We start from the raw sequence: 26,619 nt of genomic DNA, 5'->3' as shown, positions 1-26,619 counted from the left end.
TGAGTTTACTCAATGTATTATAAACATTTATGGTTAGGGCAAGTGATTGCCCTCCTGCCCCCAGTCCAGTCCCCATGTGCTGCTTGGCTGGAGGAAACCAATAGGCTGCAACATGGGAACTGACGGAGTCCAGAATATTGAGAGTGAGATCAAAGGAGGACCAATGTGGAGGGGAGCCTGGGATGAGCAAGTTACTCACAATAAGTTCTGAAACCCCACTTTATTCCCATCTTTGCACAAACCTTGAATCTTTCCCTGCCCCGCAACTCTTCCTTTTTATTTGTGGGAGAAGGTGACAGGTGAGTGAGTACTTTCCTGTCCAGAGCTAGTGCATTCTACGCTGTGTGCAGATCAGACCGATGGCTGGGGAGGCATCACTTTGAGCCCTTGGTTTACCTGGCCAGTCTGGCTCTGAGTTTGCAAGGCTGTTACTCAGTTAGGAGAAAGAGTCATAGAACTAAGTGCAGCCCTGGAGTAAGCACACAATTGCAACTTACTTCAGTGGAAGTTTCACCTGGTTGCTCTCCAAAGTTGTGTTTAGGCCATGGAGAAAAAATAAAAAGCAGGTTAATAAAAGTGTTTGAATGCCCATTAAATAATGCCCTTTTACAGGAAGAGACACAGTAGGCCCAGGGCTTCTAAAATTAACTGTAGTATGTTTTCTTCTGTCCTCATTTGACTTCCAGAATAATCTCGTCTCACATTACTGATTAATCCTGAAATGCTCTTTGTGTGTTATATATCCTTTACAGCTCATTTCTAAAGATACACACTGTACCTTGAGTTCTGTCAGGATCCACTATGCTGCTTTATCATCTGTTCATTCCTTTCACTCCTTAGTGTGCAAAATATCCCCATGGCAATACGAAGGTATCTTAGTCAGAAAACTGTTTATTTCACTATTTCACTCTGATTCTCTCCAGGAGAAAAAGCCAAAGCAAATACTTTTCTAAAATACTCTGATTGTGTAGTTACAGATTTTAATTTATGTTTTTGTGGCATCTAGCACTGAATCTTTGCAGAGCTCTCTCACATTATTTGTGTCACAGAGCTGGAAAAGAAGAGGGAGATTTTATTCCATCTCATTTTCCGAAACTAATCTGCTCTCTTCACATGCCTATGGGATTTTTAAAACCTTTACATGCTTCCATTTCGACCAGACCTGACCCCTTGCCAGACCGACCAGACTTACTGCAAAATAAGATTTCCTGTCACATTAAGGTACAGCTGTCATCTTTTCTTAACCCTCAGTGTTGTAAACAAGAAGTTGCTGGCAAAGGATCATAAACAGAACTATAATCTATGTGCCTCAATTTTCCACATGTCTGGCCAAGAAAGGTATCTCTCCATGACATCATTCCAGCTCATCCATTTCCCTGTCTCCTCAGCCCTACAAAGCGTTCATCCTCCTTTTTATTTCTTCTGCATCCATTTTACTTACATCCCTTTGAATAATTTCTTTGTGCCGCTTTGGTTACCGTAGCCCAGCAATGAGTCATGGAAACTCCTTAAGACTTGTCTCCTTCTATTTATTCTACAAACCATATCCTGTTATTTGTCTTCTCCTCAACTGTTCTTGTAACTGGACACTTTCTGCTTGCCTATACAATATTATTGTACTTGCCGAACTTTTTCATTTTTGAACATGCAATTCTGTTACCACTCCTGTGCTTTTTCTGTTCTCGTTTGGTATGTGCTTGGGGGGGGGGGGGGGGGAGGAGGAGGGGAGGAAGAGATAAATCTGTACTTTGGGAGATTAACAAAAAAGGATCTATCTGCATTAGTGTAACACAATAACTGAGTTAGTTTGAGTGGGCCTCCAACTAGCGCTTTAACTACTAATTATTAGCCCCCCCCCCTCCAGTCAGTGTCACCAACACTCAAATCGCGTATCCCACAGGGCTGCAAAGGAGTGCTAAATTTAGTCCCAAACTGACATTACTATGATTTCAGTTTACCTTGAAAACTCGTTAGATCTAGCTTCTTCATCTGGAATCTGCATCACTGCATCCTGCCAACTCAGTAGCCAAAATTCTAAAAATAAGGGTTGAACTGGGGACAGCCTGCTCTCCCCTGTAAAGAAATGGGGGAAAAATTTTCAAGGGAAGATAGAAGGTGCCTAATGTTAGGTTAGAAATTTGGGCTTTTACTCTTAGTTAACAGCCTAAACAAACAGAACTTTAAGAAGTTCTCTCTGATGCAAAATGTGAGGCTTGTTCCACTTCTTCACTTGATAAACCATAAAAAATGATAGCATTGGCAATTACAATTGGTGATAAGACATATGGCCTGATACACATTATTCCCCTTAAAGACAAGAAAAATTGTATATATGTGCAATCGAGTGTGGAATTTAGCCCCCACTGAAATTTAAACATGCTAGATACAAAATTGGCAGTTGAAACATATTCTGAATTGAACATTAATGATTTTGAACTCAGAAGAAAGCTGTTGATCATTCACCCACAAGCCAAATTTCTGGTCTTTGTAACATATCAGATAGAAATACCGAAGTCTGCATTAGGGATGTGAAGGACTAGTCAACAGGCTAGTTGACTAGTCACTGCCCACTTCCCTCCTTGCTGCCTTTATCAGAAAGACAGATGGGGTATTTCAAAGTGGAAGCTCCGCCTGGAGCCTGACTCCGGGCTCCACCCGGTGCTGCCGCTTTGAAACACTATGTGCAGCCTGGGGCCAGCTGGGGTGTCCCCAGGCTACATGCAGCGTTTCAAAGAAGCAGCACCACATGGAGCACAGGATCATCTGGGGACTCCCCCACTGATTCTGGGCTCCATACGGCACTGCTGCTTTGAAATGATGTGGGGAGCCCAGCATCATGCTCCTTGCAGTGTTTCAAAGTGGCAGCGCCACATGGAAGCCAGGATTAACTGGGGACTCTGTGCCATGTTGCTGCTTTGAAATGCTGTGGGGAGCTCGGTGTCAGGCTCCTCATGGCATTTCAAAGTGGCAGCACCGCACGAAGCCTTGGGACAGTGGAGGAGTCCCCAGCTGATCCCTGGCTCCACGCAGCGCTTTCGCCCTGAGGGCTGTTGCTACACTTCAAAGACAGAGGCACCCTATCGACTAGTCAATGCAAAATGCATCAACTATTCGATTAGTCAATTAGTTGATATTTAACATTCCTAGTCTGCATTATGTCTAGGGTAAAATGTTTCAAAAATGCCTAATTCTCATTTTCCAAAAAGGCTCGTTAGTGCCCATGTTTTACTGAAAGTCAGTGGTACTTACATTTTTACATGTTTTGGAATGCATCTGAGTACAGGTTGAACCTCTGTAGTCTGGCACCCTCAGGACCTGCTCATTCTGAACTAGAGAATTTTCTAGGTCATGGGAGGTCAATACTGTTTAGCAGCATTACCATCACTTCCACTGCTTACTGGGCTGTTAGCTCTAATTTGCCCCTAAATGTTCTCTAAATAAGAGCACAGAATACTGAGAGCTAGGGTTGGTGACTATAAACAACCATTATGTAACCATGAGAAACTTAGCTGCACCCATGAAAAGTGAACATCTAGCTAACTAAAATCATTCTGGATGATGGATGTTTCCAGACTAGAGTGTTCTGGACTAGAGAGGTTCAACCTGTACTTAGCGAGTTTTTCAAAAGCACTTAGGCACCTAACTCTTCTTGAAATATTTTTGGACATTTTTTTTTAAAGGGATAGATTAGAGTCACTAAATGTACACCCATAATGGAAATGACAATACCAGTCTTTCTACTGTTCATATCTGCAGCCAGACAGTTACAACTGCAAGTTTTCAGATTAGCATCCAATGTTAATTCTTGTGAGTGCAAAGCAAAAAAATGCAATTTTGGGAGGTTGAGGAAGGCAATTTGCAAACTTAACTAGGGAAAAAAAAAAAAAAAAAAAAAAAGAGCTGGGCCAGAGGCTTTGACATACATCACTGTAGGAGCTGTTAGAATTTGTTACAGTTATTTACTGGAATAGGCCATCACCATCACCTACTTGTTTAGAATTCATTAAGAATTTCCTATTTACACCTAATATTCATTGTTCATCTCCTACATCTTTGGTACAATAATAATCTAATTCTTCATCCAGAGTAACACAAATTCATACTGGAAAGAAAACTTTATTTCACTTACATGGTTACACTTTTCATAGAAAGAGTAACACAGAGTACAATTGGAACAATTTACCAACAGTCTTAGTGGATTCTCCATCACTGAATTTCAAAAGCAAAATAAGGTGCTTTTTGTAAAAGATAAGCTCTAGAAACTATTTTGCAGCAGTTAAATGGCCTGTGCTATATAGGAGGTTATACAGATGCCCACAATTGTCTCTCTTCTGGCTTTGGAATCTGGAAGACCTACCCCAGAGCAAGGGTAGTTTGTGTGAATTCCAAGAGACTAGGCTTTTTCTTTAATTTAGAAAAAGAAATAAAAATTAGATAGTGCTTTTTTATTGCTATCATCCTTCCTTAAGGCATCTTCTGTCAATTAGTAAGCTAAGCTCTAGGAAAAATATATTTTTATAGGCAAACCTGGAGACTCTTTATTGCAGTGGTCATTTTAAAACCCAGGATAACACTTTTGCTGCCTAAAGACCTACTCCCTAGCTGCTCTCAAGATATCATCAGTCCTGGTATTTACTAGATCTCTCTTGCTACTGGTACAGTGTGCCATGTGTACAGCGTTAATTTCTGCCGATTTCAGAGCCAGAGTGCGTGCAGAGAACACAGACAGTATCCTGACACACGAGAAAAAGAAATTGGGTAAATTGTCTATTTATGAGCTAAGGGGAAAAATAGCTTTTTCAGAGGAAAAAAAATTGATAACTGAAGACAGAGCTTAAGATTTGGAAAGGCTATTATAGATAATCACAGGCAGGCTTGCTAAGCTAGTGAGGAGAGCTTTAAAATATGTTCACCAGGGCATTGTGACCTAAGGAGGAGGAGAGGCCTCCTGATTCACACGGAGAATGTCGGGCAACCAGTGAATTCTCTAAGGTACCTGTACAAGAATGCAAGAAGCCTGGGAAACAAATAGGAAGATTTGGAAGCCCTGGCAGAGTCAAGGAACTATGATATGATTGGAGTAACAGAGACTTGGTGGGGTAACTCTAATGACTGGAGCACTGTCATAGATTAGAGAAATGGTCTGAGGTAAATAGAATGAAGTTTAATAAAGACAAATGCAAAGTGCTCCACTTATGAAGGAACGATCAGTTTCATACATACATAATGGGAAGTGACTGTCTGGGAAGGAGTACGGCAGAAAGGGATCTAGGGGTCATATTGGACCACAAGTAGAATATGAGTCAGCAGTGTGATGCTGTTGCAAAAAAAAAAAAGTAAACATGATTCTGGGATGCATTAACAGGTGTGTTGTGAGCAAGACATGAGAAGTCATTCTTCCACTCTACTCTGCACTGGTTAGGCCTCAATTGGAGTATTGTGTCCAGTTCTGGACACCACATTTCAGGAAAGATGTGGAGAAATTGGAGAGGGTCCAGAGAAGAGCAACGAGAATGATTAAAGGTCTAGAGAACATGACCTATGAGGGAAGGCTGAAGGAATTGGGTCTGTTTAGTTTAGAAATGAGAAGATTGAAGGGGGAACATGATAGCAGTTTTCAGATATCTAAAAGGGTGTCATAAGGAGGAGGGAGAAAACTTGTTCATCTTGGCCTCTGGGGATAGAAGAAGCAGCAATGGGCTTAAACTGCAGCAAGGGAGGTTTAGGTTGGTCATTAGGAAAAAGTTCTTAACTGTCAGGGTAGTCAAACACTGTAATAAGTTGCCCAGGGAGGTTGTGGAATCTCCATGTGTGGAGCTATTTAAGAGTAGATTAGATAAATGTCTATCAGGGATGGTCTAGACAGTATTTGGTCCTGCCCTGAGGGCAGGGGACTGGACTCGATGACCTCTCGAGGTCCCTTCCAGTCCATGTATTCTATGGATGAGTATAAAATGTTCAGGAAGGACAATCAGGGAAAAAAGGTGAAAGAGGTGTATCATGTAGAAAAGAGCAATATGATCACTTAGAGCGCCAGCATGAAACTGGAGCAAAGCCTGTTGAGAATCTTTGGTTTAAAATTAGAGGCGAGAGCAACAAGAGTGATGTGGTTGGCATCTGCTATAGAGCAGTAGCCCAGGTGAATGAGGTAGATTATTTGGAGAAAGCTGGGCATGCACAAGTCCATAGGACCAGATCCAATGCATCTGAAGGTGCTGAGAGGGATTGCCGATATGACTGCAATGCCATTGCTATTGTTTTTAAAAAAACTGAGATGGGGGAAATCCTGGACAATTGGTAAAAGGCAAATTTAGTGCCCATCTTTTAAAAAAGGGAAGAAGGAAAATCCAGGGAAATATAGACCAATCAGCCTCTTCTCAGTCCCTGAAAAAAAAATCATGGATCAGGTCCTCAAGGAATCCATTTTGAAACACTTGAATGAGAGAAAGGTGATTAGGGATCATCAACATGGATTCATCAGATGCAAGTCATGCCTGACCAACTTACTTGCCTTCTATGATTAGATAATTGGCTCTATGGATATGGAAAAAGTGATCAACATGATGCATCTTGACTTTAGCAAAGCTTTTGATATGGTCTCCCAGAGTATTCTTGCCAGAAACTATGGCTTGGATTAATGAAATATAAGTTGGACAGAAATTTGGCTAGATTGTCAGGTTCAATGGGTAGTCATCAACAGATTGATGTCTAGTTGGTAGCTGGTATCGAGTGGAGTGCCCTATGCCCTGAGGCTGATTTTATTCAACATCTTCTTTAGTGATCTGAATGAGGGGATGGATTGCACCCTCAGCAAGTTTGTGGATGACATTAAACTGAGGGGAGAGGTAGATATGCTGGAGGGGAGAGGTAGACTCCAGAGTGGCCTAGACAAATTGGAGAACTGGGCCAAAAGAAATATGAGATTCAACAAGAACAAGTGGAGAGTCCTGCACTTAGGATGGAAGAATCTCACACACTGCTACAAACTGGGAACTGACTGCCTCAGTGGCAGTTCTATATAATATATGGAGATATACCATCTCAGAGCTGGAAGGGACCTTGAGGGGATCATTGAGTCCAGTCCTCACAGCAGGACCAAGTGCCATCCCTAACAAATGTGCTCCAAATCCCTCAAGGATTGAACTCACAATGCTGGATTTAGCAGGTTAATGCTCAAACCACTGAGCTATCCCTCCCTCACTGCAGGGAAGGACCTGGGGATTACAGTAGACAGGAATCTGGATAGGAGGCAACAGTATGCCCTTGTTGCCAAAAAGGCTAATGGTATATTGGGCTGCATTAGTAGGCGCATTGCCAGAAAAATTGAGGGAAGTGATTATTCTCTCTCTTTGGCATTGGTGAGGCCACATCTGGAGTACTGCATCCAGTTTTGGGAGCCTTAGTACAAAAAGGATGTAGACAATGATTAGGATGCTGGAGCACATGACTTAAGAGAAGAGGCTGAGGGAACTGGACATATTTTCAGAAGAGAAGAATGGGGGGGGGGAGGGGAAAAGAACAGGATTTGATAGTCTCCAACTACCTGAAGAGGGTTCCAAAGACGAGTGAGCCAAGCTAATACCAATGATGGCAGAGGACAGACAAAGAAGCAATGATCTCAAGTTACAATGTGGGAGTGAAGGCTGGACATTAGGACAAACTATTTCACTGGGAGAATGGTGAACCACTGGAATGGGTTTCCTAGGGAGGAGTGGAATCTCCAACCATAGAGGTTTTTAAGGCCAAACTTGAGAAAGCCCTAGCTGGAAGGATTTGTCTGACATTGGTCCTTCTTTGAGAAAGGGGTTGGACCAGATGGCCTCCTGAGGTCTCTTCCAATCTTTATCTTTATAATTTGTGATCACATTGTGTATCTGACAACTTCCATTTCAGATATACTTACTGTTTGCATTCACTACCACTGCAGGGGTTTGACGCACAGATGATCTGTCCCATGATCCATGAAGCAGTGCTGTTTACTGCTAGTTTGAACCTTCCAGTCTGTTTGTAGCAGTGTGATTGAAAATCATCCTCAGCACAATAAAACCCAAGCAAGAGCCTTTCACAGCTTTCAGTTGGCCACTGGAAGAGACTATGAAACCAAAGGTTGCTTACCAAAGAACACACAGACACACAACAGGTAGAGCTCCTATGTTCTTTATAAGGCCCCACCAGTTCTAACACCGGTCTTAGAACCTGTGTTTCTGAAATGACATCATTGCACACTAACCTGAAGCTTGGACAGCAAAACCAAAAATTAGATATTAGCCCTTTCTCTCCAAAGCTGAGGGAAGCTATTCCCCCAGTAATAAATCAATGGTTTACAAGCTGGCCCAAAGTTAGCACCAATTGTTTGAATGTAAAAGACAGTGTGGGGGAGGATCTCAAATGCATCTACTTTCTCCAAGTGATCATTTGCCAGCTGAGAATTAATAAAATGCATCATGTTCTGGCCACACCCTTGTCTATTTGAGATTTGCAGCCAGTCTCTAACTTACCGTGGATCATTCACAGAATCTTTACTAAGTATTTAAGAGCATCCTCTGTTATCATAGGCTTGGAAAGTGCCTCATATCAGAACAGAACACAACATACATCAATGAAGACTGTCTTGCATATTAGATAAATGTATCACTACTAGTAAAGATAAAGATGTTGTTTATTAGTTACACTTGTTGGTTGTAAAACATTGCTTATACAGCATGCTATTGCAATGAGGGAGACATCGTCAGAGACGCCTTTAGTGAGGGGTACTGACAGTTTGGGTACGTCCAGATTGTGTTGCTACTTCTGGTATCCTGAAATATCAACACCGCATCTTTAAAAGCCCCGCTATTTGCTAAAATAGCAGGTGTGCTATTCTGGCATCCCTGTAACCCTCGTGGAATGCTGCTATGCTGATTATTTTCAGGAATAACGGCATTGCACAAGAGGGTTTTTCTTGCGCAAGAAGGGGCAGTGTAGACAGCTCCTTCTGGCGCAAAAGCCTCTTCCGCAAAATGGCGGCTCATTAGATATGCAAATGAGGCTCGGTGATATGCCACGCTTAGCCTCATTTGCATATCTCTGGCGCAAGATCGCGCCAGTGTAGACATAGCTATGGTTCCTGACCCTTAACTCTGACCTTCAATACTGTTCCTGTCCTCTGATTCCAGCTGTGAGCACTAAACTTGTCTGCCTTTGTGTTGATTACTAGGCAAGACTGCCCATATTCCAGTTTGATACACCAACTAGAAGGCACGGACAGGACCAAAAAGTACAGCAGCAGAATCTAAGACATTTTCCAAACATCCTAATCAGGCCCTTGGATACAACATTAGTATCAAAACACATGTATCACATTTCATCAGTGTTCATTTTATTAGTAGCCAATATTTCTGATATCACAACAGTCACAATGGGTTCTAACTCCTACAATATTAAATGTATCAAATCATATATGGCTTTGAACACTCATATGCATGCATTCAAATAAATGAAATCATTAGAAATAATAATTGTGTTGAATAAGACCACTTCCCCTACTGAATATTTTGTTTTCAGTTTAGATGATGTAAAAATCAAATCATGATAGCTTACATTAATCTTCTAATAATGGTTTTTCACTGCTGCAAGCCCAGAATGAAGCCAACCAACAACAACATTTTAAAATCCCTCCTCACACACCCCTTTATGCTTGTTTTTTAATTTAAATTCAGGTAGGACTTGCAGATTTTAGTCAACGGAGAAAGAGCATATTTTGAAGTGGATGCTATCTATGGTAAAGAAAAAGATACTGACCTAGAATGGTTGAATTAGACGTCTGGGTGAATTAGTTCATTGGCAATAGATTTGCTCAAGTAAAACTCCCTCAATCATATGAACACACTGTACCCACTTGCAGGAAATGAAAAGAAACACTCAAACAGGAAGCCTGTAATCCTCTAGCAAAATCAATTATTTTCTGCCCCACTACTGCTATTACCAAAGAGGTGTCAAGAAGACATATTGAAGCATCTCCAGAGATACAGCCTGCTGGGAAACTGAATTTCAGCAGCTATGCTACTTCAAGCTTTCTCTCTGTGATTATGAGATGAATAATGAGGTCGTTTTGGTGACCATTTAATAGGGTGTATTTTTAACTTTTTAATATCCCTTTATTACATAAAAAAGGAAACCATTAAAAATAAATAGACTGCATGACAAACTAAACTATTATATACTTGAGTGGCACTCATATGAGAACTCTGTCAGTTGATATTTCTAATAAATGGTTAGACTATCTGGAACAGCAGACATCCACTGTATATTATGAGGTCTAGGTGAAGACTCAGGTATTATAGGCATGTGCCTGGGGCACCTGCTCATGAAGTCAACCTTAGGTTTCATTTTTAAAAAAAACTTCAGCTCTCACAATTAAAAAAAAAAAAAAAAAAAAAAAAAGAGCTTGAAAATGTAACCAAAGTATAACTAATGCAGTTGTGTCTGCCTGGTTCTGCAGAGAGCCTGAAATAGCAGCTTCAGAGGCACTGTTCACCCCTCTAACTCTGATTTAATTTTGAAACTACTTCTCTAGTGTAGGGCACTCTTGTCAACACTGCCCCAATTGAGGCACGTGAGTGAGTGTGTGTAACCAACATACCTACTGGGTGTGGTTCATGGGCCCATGTAGTGGCACTTAGACAACTTACAGAGAGAAATAATGAGTTCTCTACAGCCATAGCTGAGAGCCAGCTGGCTTTATAGCTCAAGTAGTAGAGGTTCATGCACTAAGTTCCAGAGGTCCCAGGTGTGGTTCTGCCTGTTAGTGTTACATGTGCATGGAGGAGGGACACCAGGACCTCATTGCTGCCAACCCCATGTCTTTTTGATAGAGTCTTGGTAAAATCACCTGACTCCTACCTCACTCTGCCTGGCTGAGTTGTTCCAAGCCCTTCTGTAGGCAGTGGTCTGTGGTAGCAGGCTCTACCAAGCAAAAGTAGGGCCACATCTCAGATGCTCCCTGGGAGGAAGGTGGGTGTTAGAGCTCTCGATTGCTTTAATCCAACCTCAAATAATACATGGAGAGGATATCCTAGTAACATGTTTTGTGTGTTACCGACCTATGCCTTGATTGTTTCCCACTATCTTGGTTTCATGTCTTCTGAGCTATAAATGGGGATTTATGGTAAATTTGTTTTCATTAAGTAAAATTCTGTAAAAAAGTTAACTAGGTTAAATTCCTCCTGGTGCAACTCCACAATCAACTGCCTTCCAGGGAAATAAGCCAGAGATGTGGCAGGGTTTTTATGGTTAGTCTAGTCTTTGATATTGAATTTTTAAAATTCTCATATCTTATCCTTTTCATTCTGCTTTGCTGCCTGTATGAGAAAGTATCTTGTGGAATTCATCAGGGTATCATGCTTAACAATGCATGAATGTAAGATGATGATTAAGGAGTTGAAAGGGATGATTTTTCCTATAACTCTTCCCACAAAAGCAGCTATTCTATAAAAGAATTATAACAAAGTCAACAGAAGCTTTCAGATTCAGACTATAGGGAACATTATTATGCCCAGTATAAGATAACAGGATAAATAAACTGAACATTGATTTCAGTGGGATAATGTTGCCTGAAGAGGAGATAAGAATTAGATGGAGTATATTGCCTTTTTAAAAGGGCTTATTTTTTAGAAATGGAAATACTTATATCAGACTCAGGTGTTGTGTCAAGGCTGTTCCCCACTTGGGCACAGGGTCACAGATTCCCTGTCCTTGGGTGGTATACTTCTACCACCCAAATGCAAAAACCCCTTTGGGAACACAGGAAAATGCATTTTGTAATTTCTTCTTGTGGAGTACCTCCAAGTTCTTTAACCCTTGATGTTGGTCTTTATTACACTTTGGAATAAAGAAAATTGCATCCTTTCCCTTCTGACTGTACTGCAAAAGCAAGATGTAGTCAAGTCATGATTGGGAGTACATTTTAAGAATATGGATATAAGCCTGGCATGAACAGTGAAAGAAAACAGAAGTAAGGAACAGAGGTTACCAATGGAGAAAGCAGAAGCTCAGAAGTGGCCTTGCAAATAACGTAGTTAGTAGGTAAAGAAAACAAGAGTAATGTGTGGTAAGCTTTCAGCTGCAACTTTTCTTACTAGCATACTTTCCAGCTTGTGGACAGTTCATGCTCTGTACAAGGAGTGGTTACAAAAATTAGACCAATCAATGCGTGTGATATAATGTATTAATCAATAATATTGAGAGTAAGTGTGTATATATGTAAGCTGATTCATATGTAGTGTGTTGGGTGGGTGGAACATCCTGATTAACTCAGCTGTAATTTTACTGTATGCCAATAAAGAAAACTCAGTGATGAGTTAGGAGTTGCAGTGACTGGATGCAGTATTCTCCCAGAACTGAAGGAGGTGTTATGGATAAGGTCTCAGAGGGAATCCCAACAAAGTACATCATGGATCCTCAGGTGAGCTGAAAGACTTGCTGGGCAACATGGGCAAAGTGTGGGGAGGGATCTAGCTCTGCACTCCTGGAAAGGGTATTCTTGGGCAGACGGGGCCAGCTGGCCTGAGTGTGCTGTGACAGCCCCCCTCAACCCTCAAAGCTGCTAGGACTGTGCCACATGCCATTCCAGAGATGGTTTAAAGAGCTCAGGGCTCCTACTGCCACTGCTTCTGAAGCAACATTGGCATGGGCTGGCAGCCCTGGTCCCTTTAAATTGCTAGGCTGCGGGACAACTGCCCACTTTGCTCTTGCCTGTCGACAGGCCTGTAGATCCTAGCAAATGCCCCTTCTTGGCTACCTACTACAATTGCTATGAGGGGAATCCAAGCCTTTATGCTCTCGATTCCTAGAGGGTATTTCAAGCTCCTAATCCTGAGTGAAGCCCAGCTACTGCTCCAATCTCAGCTGTTCTAGGCACACTCTCAAGTTCAGACCTTTTATCTGGTAATCTTCCCATCCAGGTGTTGGAATCCACTATCCAATTGTCTAGTCCCACTGGGTATGGCACTGACCTTTCAGACCCTGCCAATATTCAAAACTGATCCCAGAACTCCACCCCAAAAGTGTAAAGCTTCTGGTTTACAATTTAACTTACTCAATACCACACAATAGTTGCAAAGCAGTTAGTCAACACACACACACACACACACACACACCCCTCAGTCTATCTACCTTATGCTCTTTAATCATGTAAATCACAGGAAAGTGCAGATCATACAAAATTAAAAACATCCAAAATGCAATGTCTCTCACTAGATCAGCGCTCTCTCAGAAAATCATCTGTGCTCCATCTATCAGGCAAGCAGAGTCTACCACCCACTTGCCTATCACAGAACTGTGTAATACTCATTAAGTACCTTTAAGTTTGTACCAGCATGTCAGATTGCTCTATAATTTCTCTGGTGCCGACCCCTTAATTGTGCAAAACTATGTGTGACCATTCGTGCCTATGGAATCTGGATTTTGATATCTGCATGTCATTTGTTATTTTTCTGTTAGCTATTTTGCATTTATGCATGAGATTTACTATGTATTTATAGCCCTGGAAGGATACACAAAATGGTTTTCTTCTGTGGTATGTGGTAAGTTGCCAGAGAGCAAACTCAGCATTTGATTCCTTTTTCTTTCCACATCTATGAGTAAAGGATCGATTCTTAACTTTTGCATGACTGTTCACTGTTTCCAGCAGTTTATAGATTTTACTGATATTGTGTTCTACATTGCCCATTAGATTCAAAACTCCCTCCAGAATTCTGACATGTTCAGAACAGCAAAATTGGCCTTTAGCTAGAATTTATTTTTTTAGTATGGATGTTTGTGGTTGAGCAACAGTCACTGTTAGTCTTTGATACTGAGGATCATCATGCAACAAAGAAAGAAGTGTTTATAAGATCAGAAATATTCTGAATTCATTGGCTCCAATTAATTTGAGGATTCATGAAAAAAAAAGTCAAAACTATATACTGTCCTAAATGTGAAAACAACAACAACATTTTTCATTGATTAATGTGGAATAAAATTCATTGGCTTAGGAAAACTTCAATAATGGTCACTAATGGAGACTTCTTGGAATTATCTTTTTTGGGTCATAATTTTTAAACATAAAAGGTTCCTTTCATCCCATTAGATAAATTATATGAACCATGATTATCTAGTATAAGCTACCAATACCTGAGCTAGCCTTCAAAGTCATTATTTGCAATGTTCTTCACATCTATTCTAGATTATATTTGTTTGGTAAACTTATGGAATAACTATCCACTTTTACTTTGTACATTATGTTTAATTTTCTTGACCTTTAGAACAGTAGTAGAAACTTAAACAACAAAAGGTCTGGTAGCACTTTATAGACTAACTCAGGCTACCCCCTGAAGCTTCAGAAGAGTAGAAGTTAGCTAACAAGATTTTTCAACCATCCTTTGTTTCCTAGCTTTGATTTTCTGGTATTTTCCTCTCAATTTCAGCTGTGGGTGTTTTCTAGCATTTTCTCTTTCCATTTGTATTTTAGTTTCTGAAATTCTCTGTGTAGTCTTGATTTAGAAGTAAACAAATTACTCTCCTTGGGACCATTTTATTGTTTAACTAGATCTACACTACACGTTTTTCGACAGAAAATATGCTAAGTTACGACATTAGCATACTTTTTGCCATTTCTTTTTGTGCAAGGGGTTTTTGCGCAAAAAGCAGCAGTGTGGGTATTCCCTTTTTGTGCAAAACCTCCATTTTGCACAAGATCCTTATGTCTGTCCTGGAGAGGCATAAGGAACTTTGTGCAAAATGGAGGTATTGCGCAAAAAGGGCACACCCACACTGCTGCTTTTTGCACAAAAATCCCTTGTGCAAAAAGAAACAGCAGAAAATATGCTAATGATGTTGCAACTGATGCTAATGAGTCCCTCATTAAGTCTTTTTTGGCAGAAAATATGCTATAGTGTAGACATAGCCTTTTGGTTTTTCCCTTCTGCTACTTAATTATATTAAATATATGTTATTAACCATGCTACAGCAGATTTGAAGGCTTCATCACAAGTGAAATCCACAAAAAAGCCTGGCAATCTTATGGCTATGTAATACTAGGGGAAGCCCAAATTTTAAAACCTGGGAGCCTAAAGCTAGGAGCCATAAATATAAGTTTTAGCCTTATTTTCAAAGTTGCTAAACACCTGCACTTCCCATTGACTTCAGCAGAAGCTGGGCTTCCTCAACCCCTCTACCCAGTCAGACCATTTCTCCCGGTATCTAAATAGGACTTCAGATGCCTGACATTAGGCACATATATTTAAAAAAAAAGTTGCCTTAATCTGCAGGAAAAAGCAAACAACTGCTTTATGAAGAAGCTGAACTCAATAATATGAACAAGGTCGAATCACTCTTCAACTACATTCATACAATTCAGCCAGCAGGAATGACCAAAAAATAAACACCCGACTGAAAACCAACAAAAACCTCACAGATAATTGTAATTTTTTCCCCAATAATGGTGATGCAATCTCAGGGCAGGACACTGACCCAGCTATTTCCAATGTTCAGTTAACACTCTTAGGAAGTCACGTACGTTACAAAGAACACTTCTAAATTTGTATGCTCTAAATTCCCAGGAGTGTAAAAGAAAAGCAAGTTAGGGAAACATTTATTTCCCCCCCCCCCCATAGTATTTGGAGTATGTCCTCTTATTTCTAACTTTTCTGGTGCTTATCGACAACTGAGTAGAATGTAGGAAGCCCCCCCCCCAAAGAGGGAGACATTTTTGGAAGGAGATGAAAACATCTTCTGGAACCATTACAATCTGTAAGCACTGTACTTTACGTCACCAAAGCATCAGCTTTCAAAACTTTTTATAGCCTTTAAGTAACTAAGCTTTTCTTTTGTAGTTGGCCAAAAGAATTACAGCTTGCTTTGTAAATGCCATCACCCATGCATTTCAACAGCATGTTAATTTTTCTCCTAACAAAACTAGCTGATTTAAAACTCAGAAACTAAACCATGCAGTATATTGCTATTTTAGCAGTCCCTAGCTAGATGAAGGACTTATGATAGAGATTTGTTTTCATTAAAGGAGGTTTCCTTCCTTCTCTTGGGAACCACACAGCACTATGAATTATTATTGTCTATCACTATAGAGTTTTGCCTTAGGCTACAATACTTTGACAATCAGCCCACCCAAATAGCTGGTCCAGGTGCTGAACAGATGTATTGGGGTGAGTGAGAAGCAAATCCCCTGCTCAGGCCATGAAACAGCTGCGGAGGCACTCCACAGAATTACTTTAGGCCAATAGCTGAAGAAGGCTCAGCGGTCCCTCTCCTCTAACCCTCTCCAACCACACAATGGCAGAACAGAGACTGCACAGTGGTGTATCCCCTTGCACTTGTTCCACCTTCACCTGCTTTCTGTGACTAGTCACTGCCTAACACTACACTGGGAGTGTGCATTCCTCCCCCTAACCCTTTCATGAAGCAAATCTGCACTGATAAAGCTGCAGGGTGACCTACAATAGCTGCAGAGATGGCAGGGGCTGGATTTTAAATCTTTAGGGTGCTTTGCCTTATCATGATCTCAGAAACTAAAGATTCTTTCTTCCTCCCCAATCCTTGGAGCTAGCACCTTGTCGCATGGCTATATTTGAAGGATCAAAGAAATCTGCTTTTCCATCTTGTTCTCTTTTAAATTGCCATTGTAAGGTGTTGGGGGGCAAAGTTTATCGTCTTTCTTCTTAGACACACACACACACACACACACTTACTTTGACTCTTATTCTTAGAATTATTCCTGTCATATTGGCAACCCAATTTTCAGATGTCCTCAACTGAACTCATGACTGAATATTGAATTTAGTCACTTACCAGAACTTTGGGTATCCAAGTTTGTTGTTGTTAATGTCTGTAATGTAGAACAAGGATCACTCTCCACTGCTCCTTCCCTCTTTACTTGTGCAACCACATTCACAGTCATGAAGTTATCACTATGCAGATACTTTTTTTCCTTTAAGTTTAACATGCTCAGAGACGTTTACCTCAAATGGCCTCCTATTCCTGGTAAATAATTCTTCCAGGCTGCATTGCATTGAAAAAGCTTGGATAAGAAATGTTGAACTGTGATGTCTAGAATCCATCAACTGTACAGCAGAGAACATGGCCAACACATAGTTATATTAGCTTAGGGAGCTGAGAGATGTGGCTCAATTTCAGCAGTAATTTAGACGACATTGGAAGCCCATAGAAACAGTGACGGTGTTTCTGATGATTCACTGAAAGATTATCCAATGTAATAGTGACCTTTAAAACTGACCAAAACCCACAAGGCCTTAAAATACTTTCCTACATTTGCAAACAATGGTACCTACAATCCAAAAGCCATGATCTTTTATCAGATTAAAGAGTACATACAACAATCAGTCTAAGACTGTAGGGACTCATTTAAGAGGCTAGTACTTGAATTTGTTCAGGGCAGTAAATATTTTAGTGCCTCCTGGCCACGGTTTCTAGTCAGTCATACCTCTCCAAGATTCTGATTTTCCAGGTAGTTCATGAGCACATGCTTATCAGGTAGTCAACTAGTTGCTTACATCCATACTCCGGATACAGATCTGGCAGGGTGTGATAGAGGAGCATCCTTGGCCCCACAGTGGTCTAACTACAGGCAGTCCCCAAGTTACGCGGATCCGACTTATGTCGGATCTGCAGTTACGAACAGGGCTTTTCTCGCCCCAGAGGATGGGAGCGGCAGGACGCCCAGATGCACCGCGGTCCGCCGCCCCCATCCTCCGGGGCGAGAAAAGCTGCTCCCCGTCTCCCTGGACTGCAGGAAGATGGGGAGCAAAGCCTTGGAGCACGCCCACAGCGGGACAGCCCAGGCGCGCTAGAGCTGTTCCCCTGCGGGCATGCTCCGTGGCTTTGCTCCCCGTCTCCTGACCAGCAGACCAGGGAGATGGGGAGCAAAGCCTTGGAGCACGCCCGCAGCAGGACAGCCCAAGCGCTCCTGGGCTGTCCCCCTGCGGGCGTGCTCCGTGGCTTTGCTCCCCATCTCCCTGGTCTGCTGGTCAGGAGACGGGGAGCAAAGCCACGGAGCATGCCCGCAGGGGGACAGCCCAGGAGCGCTTGGGCTGTCCTGCTGCGGGCGTGCTCCAAGGCTTTGCTCCCCATCTCCCTGGTCTGCAGGGGGGGGTGCAGCTAGTGCCCCCCCCAGCAGACCAGGCTTTTCTTGCCTACCCCTGGGGTAGGGCAGCTGGGGGCTGCCAGGTTGGTCCCGCAGCGCCGCTCTGGACCAACCCGGCAGCACCCCAGCTGCTCTGCCCCAGGCATCCCCAAGTCAGCCGCTGCTGAAACTGACCAGCGGCTGACTACAGGAAGCCCGAGGCAGAGTTGCTCTGCCCCAGGCTTCCTGGAATCAGCCGCTGATCAGTTTAATCAGCAGCTGACTTGTGGACGCCTGGGTTTCTTAAATTGAATCTGTATGCAAGTCAGAACTGGCGTCCAGATTCAGCCACGGTTGAAACTGATCAGTTTCAGCAGCGGCTGACGACAGTTCTGACTTACATACAGATTCAACTTAAGAACAAACCTACAGTCCCTATCTTGTACGTAACCCGGGGACTGCCTGTATATGAAGGCCTTGAAACAGAGGCATGGGGAAAAAAAAAAGTCACACCCTTAGTTTCTCAAGCAGAAGGCCCACTGGAACATGGGGGAAAACTTATCCCTACTGAGTAAGGCTTAATGATTCCATTTGATTCCAATCTGTTGCTCTGCTGATGCAATCCTGCATTCCATTGACATTTGACTATGTGTTTCAGCCACAACGTAGCCCCTCTTCTGTTGTCCAGATGTTTCAAAAGGGACGTGTGACAATATACACTGAATTTCTTAAACACAGAAAATGTGTTTCTATAGCAACTTGACACATACGAGTCCTTATTTTCTGAATGTCATTTTAGAAACTGATTGCAGTTGCCATAACAGCACAAGGCAGCATAAACATTGTTATTGAAGCTCAGCACAGACATTGCAAAGCCATAACCCACGTTTCCATTACATAGGGCAGCTAGGGAACATTGCAAGCGATAAAGTTCTGCCAAAGAGATTTAGAGCAGCTAGATTTTGTAACAAATTAAATAAAGTTTGATAAAAAAAGATGAACACTAAGCAAGTGTTAAGGTATTTACTTAAAAGTATTAATAGAATGAGGACATACTTAGGAACACATAGGGAATGTTTAAACCAGTAATAATTTCAGTACCAATGGCCAAGGCAGCTGCTGGCTGGCAACAGCAGATGAGTTCTGTCCCCATCTTTTCCGCTGGCTTCTTGGATACATGTGATCCATTCTTTGCCAAGTGCTTCTATATCACAAGATTAAAATTGCTGGAGAAGTGGAAAGTACTATTGTTATCACCATATTTTTGGAAAAAGTATGGCAGGTAGTGAGTGATGGGGTGGTGTGCTCAAAAGGAGAACATATGGGAAAGAGCAGGAAAGGAGTGAAGTGTGTGCTGAGACAAATGGTAGGCTGGAGGGGGAAACTAGAGGACACAGTAAGTAGCAGTGGTGAAGCTGTGTAGGGGAGGCTGAAAGTGAAGTTGTATTACTCTGAAAGAGTGCTCTTATTGAGAAAAGAAGGTCATTCTCCGACAATTTTTTTAAATAAAACTTTTAGGGGAAAACAAGACTAAACCGCCCTTTAATATTTATATTTTAGTAGGCTTGGGAGTTAAAATACCTACCTTGCTATGCTAAGGACAGTTAAATTGAGTTAATGCTACAGTACTATTATAAGCTTGCTGCTTTAGTAAGGTTCACATGGAGAGAGAGGATAGCAATGTTGTGTGCTCAAGTGCTAGGAAATGACCGCAAATGAAGAAAACTATGGCTCTAATATTAAAAGTGTCAGAGGAACTGTACATGGAGTTCCACATGATATTAAGAACATAAGAATGGCCATACTGGTTCAGACCAATGGCCCATGTAGCCCAGTATCCTGTCTTCCGACAGTAGTCAATGCCATATGCCCCAGAGGGAGGGAACTCAACAGGTAATCCTCACATGATCCCTTCCGTGTCACCCATTTCCAAACAAAACATGAATGCTGCTGTTACAGGAACCCTAACCCTCCAATCACCATCTTAATATTAGTAAATAAGGAGGTCATTTCCTTGTGTTTTTCTTCTAGCTAGCTAATATCCTAAGCAGCAACAGGGTTTTTTTTTTTTTTGAGCTGTTTTATGAATACCCTAATTCACACCATGGCTGAGCTTCTTCAGAGATTAGGGATGCAAGCGACTAGTTAGTAGTTGGGTAGTGACTCGACTAGTCACTTACTCCCTTGCTGCCTCCATCAGAGGTGCAGCAAGCGGGGCGGGGAGCAGGATCCAATGCTGGGGGGAGCTGGCTCAAAAGCCAGCTCCCCCCCAGCACCATCTGGGGGACCAGGGGAGGCAGAGGCATAGCAGGGAGCAGATGAGAGCCGGGACTTAGTTGATTCCCAGCTCACACCTGATCCCAGACGCTGTCTGAGCATGAGTTGGGACAACTGATTCCCGGCTCACATCCAGTCCCCCACTCCGCCCCGCTACACCTCTGCCTTTTAAATGTATTAAGAGTCTGGCGGATCTTAATACAGTTAAAAGGCAAAGCTGCAGCAGGGTTAGCTCCTGAAGCCAATGGAAATTCCATTGACTATTTGATTAGCTGATTACATGCAATTTAACATCCCTATCCCAGATGTGCTGTTTTTGTGCCTGCTCATTAGGCAACAGTGTCTAGCATTGGGTTATTTTATAACCAAGTATTCACCCATCAAAAATAGAAGGGATAGCTCAGTGGTTTGATCATTAGCCTGCTAAATCCAGGGTTGTGAGTTCAATCCTTGAGGGGGCCATTTAGTGATCTGGGACATGTCTCTCAGGGATGGTACTTGGTCCTGCCATGAAGACAGGGGACTGGACCCAATTACTTCTCAAGGTCCCTTCCAACTCTATGAGATATAAATATATATGGAGCTATACCTAAGACAATTTGTAATTCTTAGTGACCTGTCATTAGAATGTTAGTGCTGCCTCTTGAAAGAAAAATCTCTTCTCTAATGCACTCAGGGCCCATCATGAGAGGTGGAATCCCTCAAGAGACTTTAGGGGCTACAAGGCTTAGCTTTTGCCATGCCTAACTGTAAGAGTACCAGAGAAATCATGGGGAAAAGATTGTAATCCACAAAGCCTACTTAGATGCCTAGGGGAGCTTCATGCAATGGGGTGAGCTAGATCCTTAGAATGTGATCCACACAGACACCACAGTAGGAGGGGAGCTGCCTAAACTAGTCAGTGGGCTCTATGCATGAGAAGGACACGTTCTGAGCCTCTCCTTTCTGGAGTTTGGGGCTGCACACAGATGCCTTTCTGCTTAGCTATCCAGGAATGGGAACCCGTCAGGCAATTTAGGCACCTAGCATGTTTCTGATGGGAATGAGTTAGGCACCTGCCACACTGCATAGCAAGAGGAAGAAGCAGTGTGGATGGTCAGGGAAGGAGCATAACTCGCGCATCTTTAGGAACACAGGCCTGTACAGCATATTGCAAGCAGGGACTTCTTTTCCAGGCCAGAGGATTATCACTAGGAATGAAAAGAGCAGCTCTCATTTTAGAGAGTCTGCACCGTGAGACTGGGGTGAGCACCACACACAGTTCCAGAAAAGTGGAGTTTTGCATCTCAAAAGTTCTGCAGCCACTGCTTGTCACCCCAGATCTGCATAGTGATGCAATCCCACCACCCAGTGTTTGTTTCTGATCTCAAAAACTGACAGTCCATCATGTCAAGCTGCTTCACAAATGCCAACTGCAATCAAGGGTTGTTTCATTCTATGGCACAAAGCAAGGCAGATTTCAAGGTATCATCATCAGAGTTGCAGCTCATGAAATACTGCAGGAGCAGAGCATTGTGGGAACACAATCCACCATCACAATATTGGGGAGCAGTGCAAGATTTGTGCTGACAGATGTGGCGGGTGCACAGATTTCAGGAGCTGATTAGTAATGTACTAGAAAATGCACTGAATTGTAGGAAATCATGGGATGCTGAACCTGATCCTGAAGCACCCTGTTGTAGATGGTGGGGAGTGCATCCATGGTGCACTGCTCTGTGTTGATGCAAAAGCTGCTACTGTGAACATGCTCTGCTGACACAAGGAGCACAGTTTGGACATGCAGCAGTAGTTTAATTATAGTGGAGGCTTGTAGTACATTGGCACAGTTGTCCCTCCCCTTCTGGCTCCAAGGGAGGCCACACTGCCTCCATACGTCACCAGAATCATGGTCTACAGTTTGGAGATTGGCAGAGTAAGCACAGCATCCTAGCCTTTGTAACAAGGATCACTCCCGAAGACAGGAGGCCCTGGATCCCTATTCAGGGGGGTGCATGAGAAAGTACTGGTCACATGAGCAAGCACTGCTCACAGGGAGGCCACACCACCTTTAGGTGTATCGCTATATAACTTAAGTCTACTGAACTTTGTAGTTTAGACAAGGCCTTTAGACTAGGGTGGGGAGATGGTCACCCTGGAGGCAGGATGTCAGGGAGGAAATGCAGATTTTCCAGACTCCACTGAGTGTCAACCCCAAACCCTAACGGTGGAGGAATATCCCACCACTGGGTCACTGGGGATCCTCCTGCAACACACTGACTGGCTGGCAAGCCACACCACCAACTAAAACCCATGGGCTACTTCCTACCTGAGCTCCAGATCAGACTCCTTAGGATCATCTGGGTATTCAGCTGCTAGTAGTGCTCTAGCTCCTCCAGTTCATCTTGGTATTCAGCCACCAATAGCTTCAGCTCCTCCTCCTCAGCGTCAGGCCTTTCCAAGTCCAGGGTGCCTAATGGCTCAGCAGCAGCGATCAAGGCACATCTGTCTCCTTCCCTGACTCAGCCTCAGCTGAGCTGGGTACTCCATCATTTGTACTTCCTGTCCCACCCCCACAACTTCCAGTGGGAGGGCTGAGCCTGGCTAAACTCTGCCCACACTCAGTGGAGCAGAGAGAGTGGTTCCTCCCTTCTGGCTCACAGGGAGGCCACACCACCTCACCTATGGGTGTATCGCTATATAACTTAAGTCTAATGAACTTTGTAGTTTAGACAAGGCCTTAGACTAGGGTTAAGTGCATGAGTATCTTCATGGATCTGGGAAAAAGAGCTTACTCTGAAGATCTCATCTTCACTTCAGTGGGAACATTACATTTTGAATAGATTTTCTTACTTAGATCCAAAACCATAATGAACTCTGCATTGGCACAGGTGTCTACCTACCTGCACTGTGCTCATCGCAAAGCCAGGATCTAAGTGAGAATCTCTTCAAAATGGAGTGTTACTAAATGTAAGGGTTAGTGGGTGAACTCAAATCAACTTTCTCTGAAAACTCAGTGACTTCTCTTCCAAAGCAAATTCATTTCCAAGGCGCGTCATCTTTCTACCCTAAGCCTTTTGCCCTGTAGAACTGTTAAAGCAAACCCAACCTTTACTTATAATTGGAAAGTATTTGACCTTTCCCTCGCCACTTAAAAAATGTTTCAAACTATTTGTGCTCAAATGTTCAATTTCAGATGAGACTAAGCACGTGAGGCAGTAAGTAATACAGCATCCACAGACTCTGTAAAGGTATTTTTGGTTATGGTAAACATGGAATGGAATGACAACCACTGGGAGGGAGTGTTGAGGCTTCCCAGCTGGAGGGGGCGTTGTTCTGGGGCCTGGTTGATTATAGTCCATTCCTGGAACATAATGATTTCATTCAGGTGTTCCAACTTGAGTTACTATTTTTTACAAGGAAGTGGAGCTGGGGATACTGGGTATTGCTGCAGTGGCCCTCATGGAGCACTTACCATACATTGCAAGCACCATGCTCCTGGGGACTGGATCCTTGGAATAAGGGAACAAAGTGAGGGGTGATACAATGTAAAATTTCCAAGTGAGAAGCTTGGTTGTAGCAGCAGCTTTATATAGGACATCTAGGGTTGTCATACAGCCCCAAATAAACTGATATTGCTAAAAGTAATACATAAACAGCAAAGAGGGATTAGAATGGGACGATTCATGCAGGTAAAGCACATGCATAGGTATCTGAATATTATTTTAGGCCTATAGCAGTTCTCAAACTGAGTCAGGATCCTGAAGTGGATCTTGACCTCTTTTTAATGGGGTCAACAGGGTGAGCATTAGACTTGCTGTTACCTAGGGATGAAGTTGAAGCCTAAGCTTTACCCCTACCCAGGGGAGTGGTGGTTGGACTGTGGCCCTCTCTTCCCCTACCCTGGGTGATGGGGCTCAGGCCGTGTCCCATTCCTCCCCTTCCCAGCAGAAGGGCTCAGGCTCCACCTAGGGTCATGTAGTAACTGTTGTCTGAAACGGGTCATGGTATAATGAAGTTTCAGAACCTCTGACCTACAGCAATAAGACACAATGGGAAAAACAAACACAAAACACAACAAACTACATCCTTGGTGCTGAGAACCTAACTAAAATACCTATGATGTGTGCTTAAGCATGATTCTATGAACCAGTTTTAAAAGACGTAGGGCCTCATTTTCCAGTGGCATGGAGTAATTTTGATGAGACCTCTAAAGTTTTCAATCCAAGAAAGCAAACACTGAAGACTTTAGATACTAACCCATATCTCATCAAATATTAGGTTTGCATTTCCTTCACTTTAACTGAATCAGCTAATGAGTCAGGAATTTCATATTGTTTAATATTCATTTAACTTAGGGGAAGTGTGTTAGTGAGCATCTGCCATCACAGTTCTACTGGATATAGAGCTAGTAATGAAAACTAGAGATGAGCCAAAATGAGGAAGCCTAGTATTCACTTTCACAAACACCATTCTTGTCAAAGAATGTCACAAGATGATATGAACATGTGGCCATTCCCAGAAATAGCAGGTTTGGAACACAGTATTCTAGTTATTGCTACCCCCTAATTACCATTCACTGTTGTCAAATAACTGTGATGCCATACCACTAAGTATTGATTATGAAAATGGTACTAGCAAGGACTCCAGTGGCACCTTAAAGACCAAACATTTTATTGCTGCATAAGTTTTCAACAGTTGCAACTCACTGTGTCAGATGCATGAAAGGAAAGAAAAAGCAACAGATAGTAGATGTATAGAGATGGGTGTGTTATATCAGAGCTAATTCAGTTAGCATTGATATGAATAAGAAAGTGAGAATGTATAAAGTGGAAAATTATTTATGGTAATGAGTGAGCATTTATCTGCTAGACACGAGTATCTGTTATTTTGCAGGGCACTAGTCCCAAGAGATTCCATACAGCCAATGGAGAGGACTGTGATCCTATGGCAGAAGACTTTTGCCAAAATATCTTTGTAACTGAAAAACACCCACCCAGTGTATTTCTATTAAGAAAATAATATATATTTCAGCCTTGCCTATAACATACAATTAAATACTGTGATAGGTCAGCTATAAGGGGAATTGTGCACAAATAATGTTTTTAAATTATTTGCAAACAGAACAGTGGAACAGGCCACAGGGACCTGTCTCCTTCCTCTCATTTAGAGAGGTCCAAATTTGTAAAGCTGCATTATTTGACCATTTCTTTTATTTGTAAAGAATTTATACAAACATGACTGAATACATTAAGGTAGCAAATTCAAGTACTTGAACATTGGGGCATGCCAGAATTAAGATTTTCTATGGAATTCATTCCCCTTGTGTCTATTCCTGATATGGTTTTGAATTATGGGATCACTTAGGCTAGGACTACATTGCAATGGTAAGTTGGAAAAAGAAACACAATTTTCCCAGTATCCCAGAAAAGCAGTGCAGTCTAGACATAGCCTTATTCCCCTCCAGGACTCATCCAGGAAATTCCATGCAGCTAAATACACTGGAGAACTGGATTCTCTCCCAGTCTCTACCACAGACATCTGAAATACTGAACAAGTCACTTAAGTTTTCACAGCTGATCATTAACTGCATGTTCTTCATTTTGGGAGCCCAGCTTGAGTCAATGGGGGTTAGTTTTACAGAGCAGCACATTCACAGCTAAAATCCGTAAGATCTATGCTTGAATATGTAAAGAGTGTTATAAAATGCTAAATATTTGGAAGACTCAGATCTTAGTTGACACAAAGCTGGGCATCCAACAGATAAGTGAAAACAATGGACTTTCTGGATAATTTTGCCTCAATCTTTGGCTCATTAACCCCATTTGTAAAATACAAGTGTAGTAATGCCTACCTACCTTAGAGGAACATTGTGAAGTGTAACAATTATTGATTGTCAAGCTCTCAGATGCTGTGGGGAGAAGGTCACAAAAAATCATGTGGGGAATTAATAATTCTGTACCCAGCATTTGGATGGGATGTCATAACAACAAAGGGTAAAAATACGTAGAAATATTGATTGTGATGGCATACAAGTGACAACAGTCCATCAACCTCCCCACATTCTCACAGGGAAGGGAGAAAAGATGTGCCATGCTCCACAGACCTGAGCTGACTGAGTTAATGAAGTGATTGATATTCCGTGATAATTGTGGAACAACAGGGATAGTTGGTTGTCTTTATTTATGTGGACCACCCTTAGAGGGAGCTAAGACACACACACCTACTCTGCCAGCAGGTTTCATAGGTATTTG

The 26,619-nt window shown here is 42.3% G+C and overlaps 1 long non-coding RNA gene across 3 annotated transcripts in view; it reads right to left on the bottom strand.

Moving 5' to 3' along the window:
- Positions 1-26,619, bottom strand: part of LOC142827591 (uncharacterized) — a 42,982-nt gene that overhangs the window by 6,395 nt on the left and 9,968 nt on the right. The window contains exons 1-3 of one of the 3 annotated variants that reach the window (XR_012902274.1): positions 26,224-26,268; positions 7,904-8,092; positions 1,959-2,073 (exon numbers count right to left, since the gene is read on the bottom strand). This is a non-coding gene — a long non-coding RNA (uncharacterized LOC142827591). Of the gene's footprint in view, positions 1-1,958; positions 2,074-7,903; positions 8,093-16,821; positions 16,914-26,223; positions 26,269-26,619 lie in introns of those variants that run through there. The other 2 variants (XR_012902273.1, XR_012902272.1) reach the window with 2 other exon arrangements.

Source organism: Pelodiscus sinensis, chromosome 3, assembly GCF_049634645.1.
Source record: "Pelodiscus sinensis isolate JC-2024 chromosome 3, ASM4963464v1, whole genome shotgun sequence".
Lineage (NCBI taxonomy): Eukaryota > Metazoa > Chordata > Testudines > Trionychidae > Pelodiscus > Pelodiscus sinensis.
The sequence above is the reverse complement of the archived record's forward strand: the minus strand, read 5'-3'. Positions and strand labels throughout refer to the sequence as shown.